We start from the raw sequence: 9,749 nt of genomic DNA on the forward strand, positions 1-9,749 counted from the left end.
TGATGAATGGACCATAGAACTGGGGAATGGTTTCTTAGAATTGAAGCCCGAGCAGATGACCATTTCTCTTTATTGGATTAGATGACTGTAAGATTTTAGATAATGAGAAAACACAATTATAAGTAACATAGCAGATGACAGTCTTATTGGCCTTCATATCTTTTCACCTCGTTGAGCTCGAGACCTTAGGGTATGGAGAGCCCGAGCCATACAGAGTTGTAAAAGTTGGACCAAAGGAATGGGGATTTACATAATTCAGCACTGTAAATTAAGTCACAGATAATGGAGAGAAATCTTGGAGCAGAGATTGTTCTTCACAATATTCAAAATAAGTAAATAAATTATATGAAAAAATATAAAAAATAAATGACTGCAATGAAACTCAATTAAACTGAAGTAAAACCAATTGTCTATGACACCTGGGAGACCATAGAATCATAATGTAACAAGCTCTGTATCCAAAATGTTTTGTCCTTACTGAAAAAATGAAAAATGTGGGTAACATAATTTTCAATTGGTAATACAATTTGATCATGGGTAAACAAGTAGAAGGAATCAAAGACCAAGATTTTTTAATTCCAAAAATGTAGAGCAAATTAGGAATAGCATTAAATATCCTCAAATTGTTAGCAACTATAGAATAATATTTGTTCTGAAATATTTCATCTCTTATCAAATTGAAATTCAACACACAATCTCAGTGAAATATTCATGGCCAAAAAAGTTACAAATTCGATCCTTGTTAAATATCAAAAAACTGAGTCTTTCTTTGACAGCTGAAAACAAATGCTCTATCAGGACAAAATCAACAAATTGAGTCTTTCTTTGACAACGTTGAAAAAAAATGCTTTGTTAGGACAAATTGTTGCATGAATCTGTGACCTAAAGGCCTAAGCTCATTGTGTCCATGGGAAAATTTGCACTTCAACCCATTTGAATAGGTTCCCTTTTTCTCATAATGCATGGACAACTTGATTTTATAATTATTTACCTCGTCATAAATGTTGGAACTTATTGCATTGCGATAAATTGTTTCTAGTTTCTGACCAAAAATAGAAAATACTTGCTGACCCTTTTGAAGTTCTTCTTCTGAGTGAGCAAACTGACAATCAGTTCCCCACCCACACTTCTTTTTAGCCTAATAAAAATGGAAAATAACATATTTGTATGGAGGAAGTGTAACTATTTTAGTAGCACGTATCTCCTTCACATTTGATAATTTCCTGTAACAAGCTCTGTATCCAAAATGTTTTGATAATTTCCTGTAATAGAGGAAAAGTAATTTTTGCAGAAGTGATAAAGCATAATTTAACATATATTCTAATGTCTAAATGCATGCAATAATTTTACAGGTTGTTGCATCTATGGCAAAAGGAAGTTACTCTGCTCGTACAAGGAGAAGTGGCAGGAGAGTGACAAGGGGTGCGCAGCTACGATGCACTTCGTCTGATGATGACAGGCCAGCTGATGTCGATGCCAACAATGCACCAGGGAACATTGTTGAATATGACCATGTGACAGCCACTGATGTTAACACACCATCAACCACAGAACCACCATCATCAACAGTCCAAGGGGCAAGCTCAACTAAAAAGATCAGTGCTATAAGAGGATGGACAAAAGAACAAATGTTAGTTGCAATTGACGACATAGAGTTTAATGGATACTCAGTTCGGGCATCTGCAAAAAAACATGGTATTCCTCCCTCGTCAATACATTATTGGATAAATGGACTGACTCATACAAAACGTAGAGGGCCTCTTACAGTTATGACTGAGGATGAGGAGGCCGAGGTGGTTGAGTGGTGTAAAGAGATGGCCCAACTGGGACATGGGCTAGAGTTGATACAACTCAAATCAACAGTTGCTCAAATCTGTCAAGGGAGGCCAAACCCATTCAAAGATGGGTTTCCTGGTAAATCATGGTGGTTTGGGTTTAAAAAAAGGCATCCAGAACTTGTATTGCGTACTGCTGAGGGCCTTGACAGAGACAGAGCATTAAATTTGCGCCCTGCAGTTGTGCAAAAATTCTATGACACACTTTCTAGTGCTTATGATAAACATTCTTATGGAGCAGACCATATATGGAACTGTGATGAAACAGGTTTACAGGCAGGGAGGAATTGTGGCATGCGGGTAATTGCCAAGAGAGGGAGCCGAAATGTGCCAAAGATTTTGCCCAAGAGCAGGGAGTGGATAACTATTTTATGTTGTGTTAATGCAATTGGTACTTCAATCCCAGGATTTTATCTATTCAAAGGTAAAAATCAACTGAAAAACTATATACAGAACTGTGAACCAGGTGCATGCATGGCTGCACATCCCCATGCATGGATGACTAAAGAACTGTTTCTAAGTTGGCTTTTTCACTTTGCTGCATCGGTACCAGGTGGCATCTCGCCTAATAACAGACACCTTTTGATATTAGATGGCCATGGGAGCCACATGGCTGTACAAACAATTGAGGAAGAAAACAATTTAGGCATCGACCTATTGACATTGCCCGCTCATACCACTCATAGGCTGCAACCCCTTGATGTTAGTGTGTTTGGCCCTTTCAAGAACTATTTCAGGTCGGAGCGTGCTGCATGGATGGCAAAGAATCCAGGGGTTGAGGTGAAAAGGTTTGAGCTAGCAGAGCTTGCAAGTAAAGCTTTTAAAAGGGCTTTGACACCATCAAATATCAAGGCTGGCTTTAGGAGGACAGGAATCTGGCCACTGAACTATGATGCTCTTATGCATGATACTGGTTGTAGCCAAGCGTTTCATGTGGATGGTCAGGAAGAAGGGAATGTCCAAACATGTGTTGAAGTGCAAGAAGTAGATGACCAAGATGATGTTGTTGCAGCTGGTAATATGATTTCCCTGTCTCAAGGACAGTTATATGCTGAAGATGATGAAACTGTATGTGAAACACAATATAACAATGAACAAATTCCTAGTAACATGGAGATTGTTCCACCAACTCAAGAACATCAAATTCTTGTCGCTGATATTGCTAATGATATTGTTCAACATGCAGTTGACAATGACCAATTGATATTGCCAAGCCAAGTAACCCCACCTTCATGGCTAGCAGAAGCAATGATCAATTTGAATGCACATAGTGTCTCAGCAACCAATGAAGAAAGCATGAACATGCCCTCACAACCAGCAGAATTGAACAGTGAAATTGTTCATTTTTTTGTGGACAATAGATCAATGGAAGAAGATGAAGGACATAATGAGGCATCAAATGAAGATAATGATATGGTTCAATCAGTTCCAACAGATACTGAAAGGGAAGTACCAAGCAATGACATGCAGGTGGAAGGGGTGGAGAAGACACTTGGACGGTTCCTAAAGCTACCAGTAGAGAGAGTATCAATGAGAAAAACGCAAGGTGCACCGGGTAGTCTTCGTCTGGGCCGAAGCTCACAGCTACTCACCTCAGAGGACTATATAAACCTGTTAGTTGAGTCAGAAAAAAATAAACTTGAAATGCAAGAATTAAAACAGAAAAAGAAGGATATGGTCAAGGAGAAGAAGGCAGCAAGGATTGTTGCAGCACAATAGCGAGCAGAAGAAAGGATTGAAAGAGATAAAGCAAGGCAAGTTAAGGACCAACAAAAGCAAATGGCAAGACAGGAAAAGGAAAAACGAAAGGCACAACAAATGCTTGAAAAGGAACAAGGGATGATCAATGATACAAGAATAGCTGATGAAACTAGGATTATTTCAAACTCATTGGACTCCATTGCAGATAATACACCATTATTCCAAGATCTCATAAACATTCAAGTGCCCCACTATCAAACCGAGGGTTTACCCACTTGCCTTGTTCCTACCAGAGCTGGTGTCAATTCTCTGTATGCTCATTACACACCTCCACTTAATGCAGGGGTCAGTAGTGCAAATGTGAGGTATGGGTACTCAATACCTCCATGGTTGGAAGCTGCAAATTGGAATCAATCATATGGCAACAATCAACCATTTCCTAATCAGCCCTTGACTGGTAGGCCAACCTACCTGGCTCAAGAAGGTAACTCGGGGAGTTTTGGCACTCAAGATTCTCAGGGCCATAAAGAATAGGGGTGTCATATGTTTTCGGTTCTAACCACATTATGATGTGGATTTTGGATGGATTGTATCTTTTTCTTGGCACAGCAACATTTTGGCTTACAACCTAGTAGTGATTTCTTGTGGCAACCTAACTGTGTGTTGATAAGAAATTTTCAATGGAATATGTCTTTCTGTAAAATATTAATTATGATAAAACTATTTCTATAAGTTATTCTGTGCGCACTGTACAAAGCTCTAAACTCACTTATGGCTCCAATAAGTGGACCGTTATAATGTGATGACAGTGTTGGGCAAGTTTACAATCACTTAACACTGAATAGAAGTCTACACTCACAATTACAAACACCTCCTGCTCGCTTCTAATGTACGAGGCACTAGTAGTAAGGAACTCTATACTTAGCATGTTATTGATTGAATTAGAATGAATAAGAACTTTACATTGCTGGAAACTAGAAATACAATAAAGAACATAGTTATGATTTTTATCAATCACCTAGGGAAGGGTCGCCAATACATGTGCGCCCTCCCCGCCACGTCAGTTTACCACGCGTCAACCCACATGGCTCCGGTACGACACCTGTCCACCGTGGAGTATGCCCAACTTATAGAGAGCATGTGTTTTTATATGTGCCAGTAAAAATGATGGAAGTATCTAAATTAATCAAATCAGTTGATGAACAACTATGAGAATCATATTGTTCCATCTTGTTACATCAACTTTCCAAAAGATAGAGAAATTTGGGTGCACAGTAACCTAATGAGCTATATGACGAATTGTGGCTTAGTCATTAATTCTTTTCTAAGCACCTATTCACCTTTTTCATTTTCCTTCATGAGTAGATCAATTGTTTGACAATATGAGTGATTCACATATGACAATTGTTTGGTTAACTAATGAATTGTTATAATTGACGCAAAGTTACAACATCCTTCTTAGAGGGGGAAAAAAGAATTGGAGTAAAAATGGAAAATTAAAAATAGCTAAATTATTATAAAAACTAAATAAAAATAAAATTACAATAATTTATAAATCTACAAAATATAAACCAGCGTAGACCCGTCTTAAGATGGGATATTTTAAGCATCAAGAGAATCATGTCTCTGTTTCTTTAGATCCCTTTTTACACTTATGAGTTCTGGAGTTAATATTGATCTATAACAGTGTATTACGGTACAGAAAAATTATGAATTGCCTCTAATACATGTAAGAAGGAAATTTCAAAGCAGTAGGTATACAAAAATCCCACAAAATTGCTTCAGAGCTCAAAATCTACAGCATGTTAAGCTTTCCTGTAATTTAAACTTCCCTGCACAAAACTAGGCATTGCAAAAATAAGAGAGATTCAAAGGAAATCAGTGTACCGAAAGGAAATCCAGGGTAACTGCAATTGTGGGTATTCTCATCAACGTTGGAGATAAATAAAGTTTGAAATTTGAATGAACCTTAGGAAAGATCAACAATCAGGCAGAAGCACATGCCATTCTTAAAGGGATTGAATTGGCTCTTGATAAGAGTGTTCACAGTATCTAATGCATGGCAACTAAGCAACAATAATTATGTTTTTTGGAATAGAGATTATACCGACTCCATAAACTTAAAATTTCAATAGGTCATGTGCTATATACGGGTCAAGGAGGGTTTTGATTCAATATTCTTTTCACATATTACAAGAAATTTACATTCAGAGGTACACAATCTAGACAATTCAACAGCTACAATGGACACCAGCACCCTACAAATATATCACTATTATCAACACATTCTCCTCTCCCGATAGCTCTGCACTCCTTATATCCCTGTTCCCCAAGCAACTAGGAAGAAAAGTTTCAAAAGTGCATAGAAATCTGTTTGCAGAATCAAATATTCCAACTTAGCACAATTCCTACACATCCCTTGGAAGTACAAAGGTTGTCTCCAACACAAATTGCAGACCACCAAAGAAATGGACTCTCCTATAATTGTGATGAAAAATATGCTCCAGGTCATAGGTGTAAAAAACAGAAATTGTTCCAAATTGATATGCCCACTCAAGACCTGACCGAAGACATAACTACTGAGAGACACTGGAGTTACAAGTTGAAAACACCAACACTCCGACTCAAGCAGATATCGAACCTATTTCTTCATGAAGAACGGTCAATCTCTCTGCATGCATTATCGAGCATTTCAACTCTAACAAAACCCTGACAAGGAAACTCTAACAAAACCCTGACAAAACTCTAACAAAACCCTGACAAGGATTTAATCCTATATTTGCTAGTAAAAGCTGAGCGATATTAAAAGGAAATAAAAGAGTAGAAGCTTTGTTCATAAAACAGTAAACCCTACCCATTTCTTAACTTATAAACTCATCAGCTGTAAAAACAAAATAACCTTCAAATAGAGATGCACCGTCACAAGTGAAAACGATCTCAAAAACTTAGCACTATGCAAGGTTTTACAGCATAAGGAAATCATAATATTCTACAATGAGTAAATCAAGAATAGTAGCGTTCAAACAGTATCCAGAGAAGTCAATTTAAATAATAGAGAATGCAACTTGTGTGTAAAATTCGGAATAAGACTTTCATAGAAGGAAACAAGCTAACAGTTATGACTTCAAGAAACCATAAATAAATTAACAGTATAACTGTGATTAAGGTCGTAAAATGTCCACGGCTTCCATACAAATGTCCATACAAATGTCCACGGCTTCCATACAACACTGTAGCCCAAGTCAATTTAAATAATAGAGAATGCAACTTGTGTGTAAAATTCGGAATAAGACTTTCATAGAAGGAAACAAGATAACAGTTATGACTTCAAGAAACCATAAATAAATTAACAGTATAACTGTGATTAAGGTCGTAAAATGTCCACGGCTTCCATACAAAGTCCATACAAATGTCCACGGCTTCCATACAACACTGTAGCCCAGAGAGCAACCTGAGTAGCAAGTCTGCGAAGAAGCTTCGTAAGGGTTTAGTGAGGCTTTAGAAGAGCCTTCCCCTCCGATCAGTCGAATATAAAACAAACAATAGCACGAAGCAGAGCACTCAGAACTCTATGAAAGAAAAGAGAAACCCTCATATGCCAAATGAAAAAGATACAATAGCAGGGACAATAAAAATGCAGCGTTTTTATCTATAAAGCAAACACAGTAACAAGGCAATTGAGAGCAGCTATAGAGAGTTTCGAAAGTTGGTCTGGGCTCATTTCGGCGATGTTCCATTTTCCCTTTGTCTTTCTGCTCGGGGTCGGCTATGCAAGTCAGGGGAGAGCAGCTACAGAGCGTTTTGAGGGCTAAAACAGGCTAAAACAGCAAAAACTGAATGCCATAGAATGCCTAAAACCCTAAACCCTCAAAAAATTGCTCAAAATACTGCCATAAAATGCCATAGAAAGTTCACAAAATATCCTGTTAGAGATGCTTGTGTTGAAAAACACAGAGTAAAGCTGGTAGGATTAAAAATCCTACCGGTTACAGGCCATGGATGGTCGCCGACCTCCCCCACCTTCCCCACAGCTCGCCAGACCTTCTCCACACCTGCAACGTCCTTTTCCACACCTGCAACACCTGCAACAGGAAGAAAAAAGCCATTAGAAGCCATTAGAGATCACAAAAACAACAAAAACAGCAAAGCTAAACCCTAAAAATGCTATGTTACCTCAAGCTCAGTAGAATGGCGACCGACTCCTCCCCAAACAATAAAATCGCCTGATAAGACCACCACCAGAGAAACGCTAAACAACCGACATTCCATGTTAAACAGCTTGCATTCCAGAACGACCAAGAAATCCAGGCGGAAAAGCACAAGAAAAGCAGAACCGCTGTCCCAGCCAGAAACCCAGAAACTCCATCAAACCTTCGCTCCAACACACGAATAAACGACTCTGCGCGCAACAATACAAACCCTGTCAACCGAACACACCATTTCCCCAGCACACGTTCTAACCACCATGCGCGCAGGTTATAGGGCCGTCCCGCGCCATCTTCGGCGGGGGGCTTCGCCCAACTACCGGCCCCGAGCAGAAAGACAAAGGGAAAATGGAACATCGTCGAAATGAGCCCAGACCAACCTAGTAAATGGCACGAAGGAGGTGTTTTAATGTTCGAGGTGATAGCCCACACGGCCAGCTCCACGGTGGACAGGTGTCGTACCGGAGCCATGTGGGTTGATGCGTGGTATTATGATGTGGCGGGGAGGGCGCACATGTATTGGCGACCCTCCCCTATGCCCTTCCAAATAAAATTAAGACCAACCCTTCAAATTTGATCACTGGGACAGGCCCGTACAACCCCTTCCTAACCGCCATGCATTAAATGGGTGGCAGTTCGATTTTATTGCGGGAAGTTCATTGTTTTCGGTGGTATACGTGGTGGCTTTGGGCGGCGGGACCACATATGTGGCCGCCTTACCCAAGCCCCACCGCTGGTCAACATTTCGTAGTTAGGTCGTATCATAACCATAACTTAATACGGCATGCGTTGGCTTTAATTGCAACGGTTATAACTTACCCAACTTTACCCTATGCAACGTTTATTGGGATATGTATTAACCTTTTTCATATGCATTGTAACCACCATACGTTGTTTTATATGGGCTTGGTGATATGGTTTTACAGCCATAATATATCTCCATAACCTCTTTGACCTTGCCACGTATTTGCTATACGTTGTTGTTGTTGTTTTTTTGTTGGGGGGGTTTATTATAATTTAATATAACAAAAATTGTATATTAACTTATTTGTTGTTGTTTTTTTGTTGGGGAGTTTATTATAATTTAATATAACAAAAATTATATATTAACTTTTTGAGGATTTGTTCTAATTCGTTTTTATGTAGTTTTATATATAGTTATTTAATAACTATATTAAAATTATTTTTGTTGTATGGTTATAATTAAAAATGATTTTTGTCGCTCGTGCAGGTTTAGTAGGTTAATGATGAACTGTCATGTGTTAGTGGTTGATGGGCTGTCATGTGGGTCCCATTTGCTAACTGGGATGCCATGTGGCACACTTTGGGTCCCGCTTTTTCCCTTGTCATGTCAAACTTTGAAGAGCTTTATCTTTCGCATACAAGCTCAATTTGACAAACCGTTCGCACCTCTGTGATCAGGTTGACGAGATCTACGATCTGGTCCTGGGTCGAAGTCATTCTGATGACTTTGATTTTTGAGCCTCCATAAGCCCTCTTTGTCCTATGTGTTCTTGAAGATCCACCTGGATCATCCTTGTTGGGCAAGGGATCCCCCAAGGCAAGTTTTGGGGTTTAAAGCCCAGATTTTGACCAAATCCAATGTAAAAACTCCGCATTTTGTGGGTGCGGAGCGTGAAGATTGTAAAAGAGTCATAGGGTTGTCCACCCTCATTTTTGTAATGTAATGTCGGCTTTAGAAATCTACCCATGGTCCGCGGAACATGGGATTGCATAAATAAAGTGAACCTCTAAGTTGTAAAGAGAATAATAGAACTAGAGTCATGAATGAATGAGGGAGAATTGAGTCTGAAGTGTAGAGTTGAGTCTTTGGGTCATAGTGTAGGGGAAGGCTCTGGAGTTGAGTGTGTAGAGGCCTAGTAGTCCACAGCTGAGTGTGCGGACCCCTGCTGCTGAATGCATAGGGTCAGTCAAGTTTGTAACCTTTGGAGGAGTAATAAAGAGAAGTTTTACATCATTTTTGTGTATCTTTTCCCTATTTTGTGCA

This window comes from Pinus tabuliformis, chromosome 4_2 (genome assembly GCF_031772625.1).
Source record: "Pinus tabuliformis cultivar Carrire ecotype Pingquan chromosome 4_2, CPIR1, whole genome shotgun sequence".
In the NCBI taxonomy this organism is placed as follows: Eukaryota; Viridiplantae; Streptophyta; class Pinopsida; order Pinales; family Pinaceae; genus Pinus; species Pinus tabuliformis.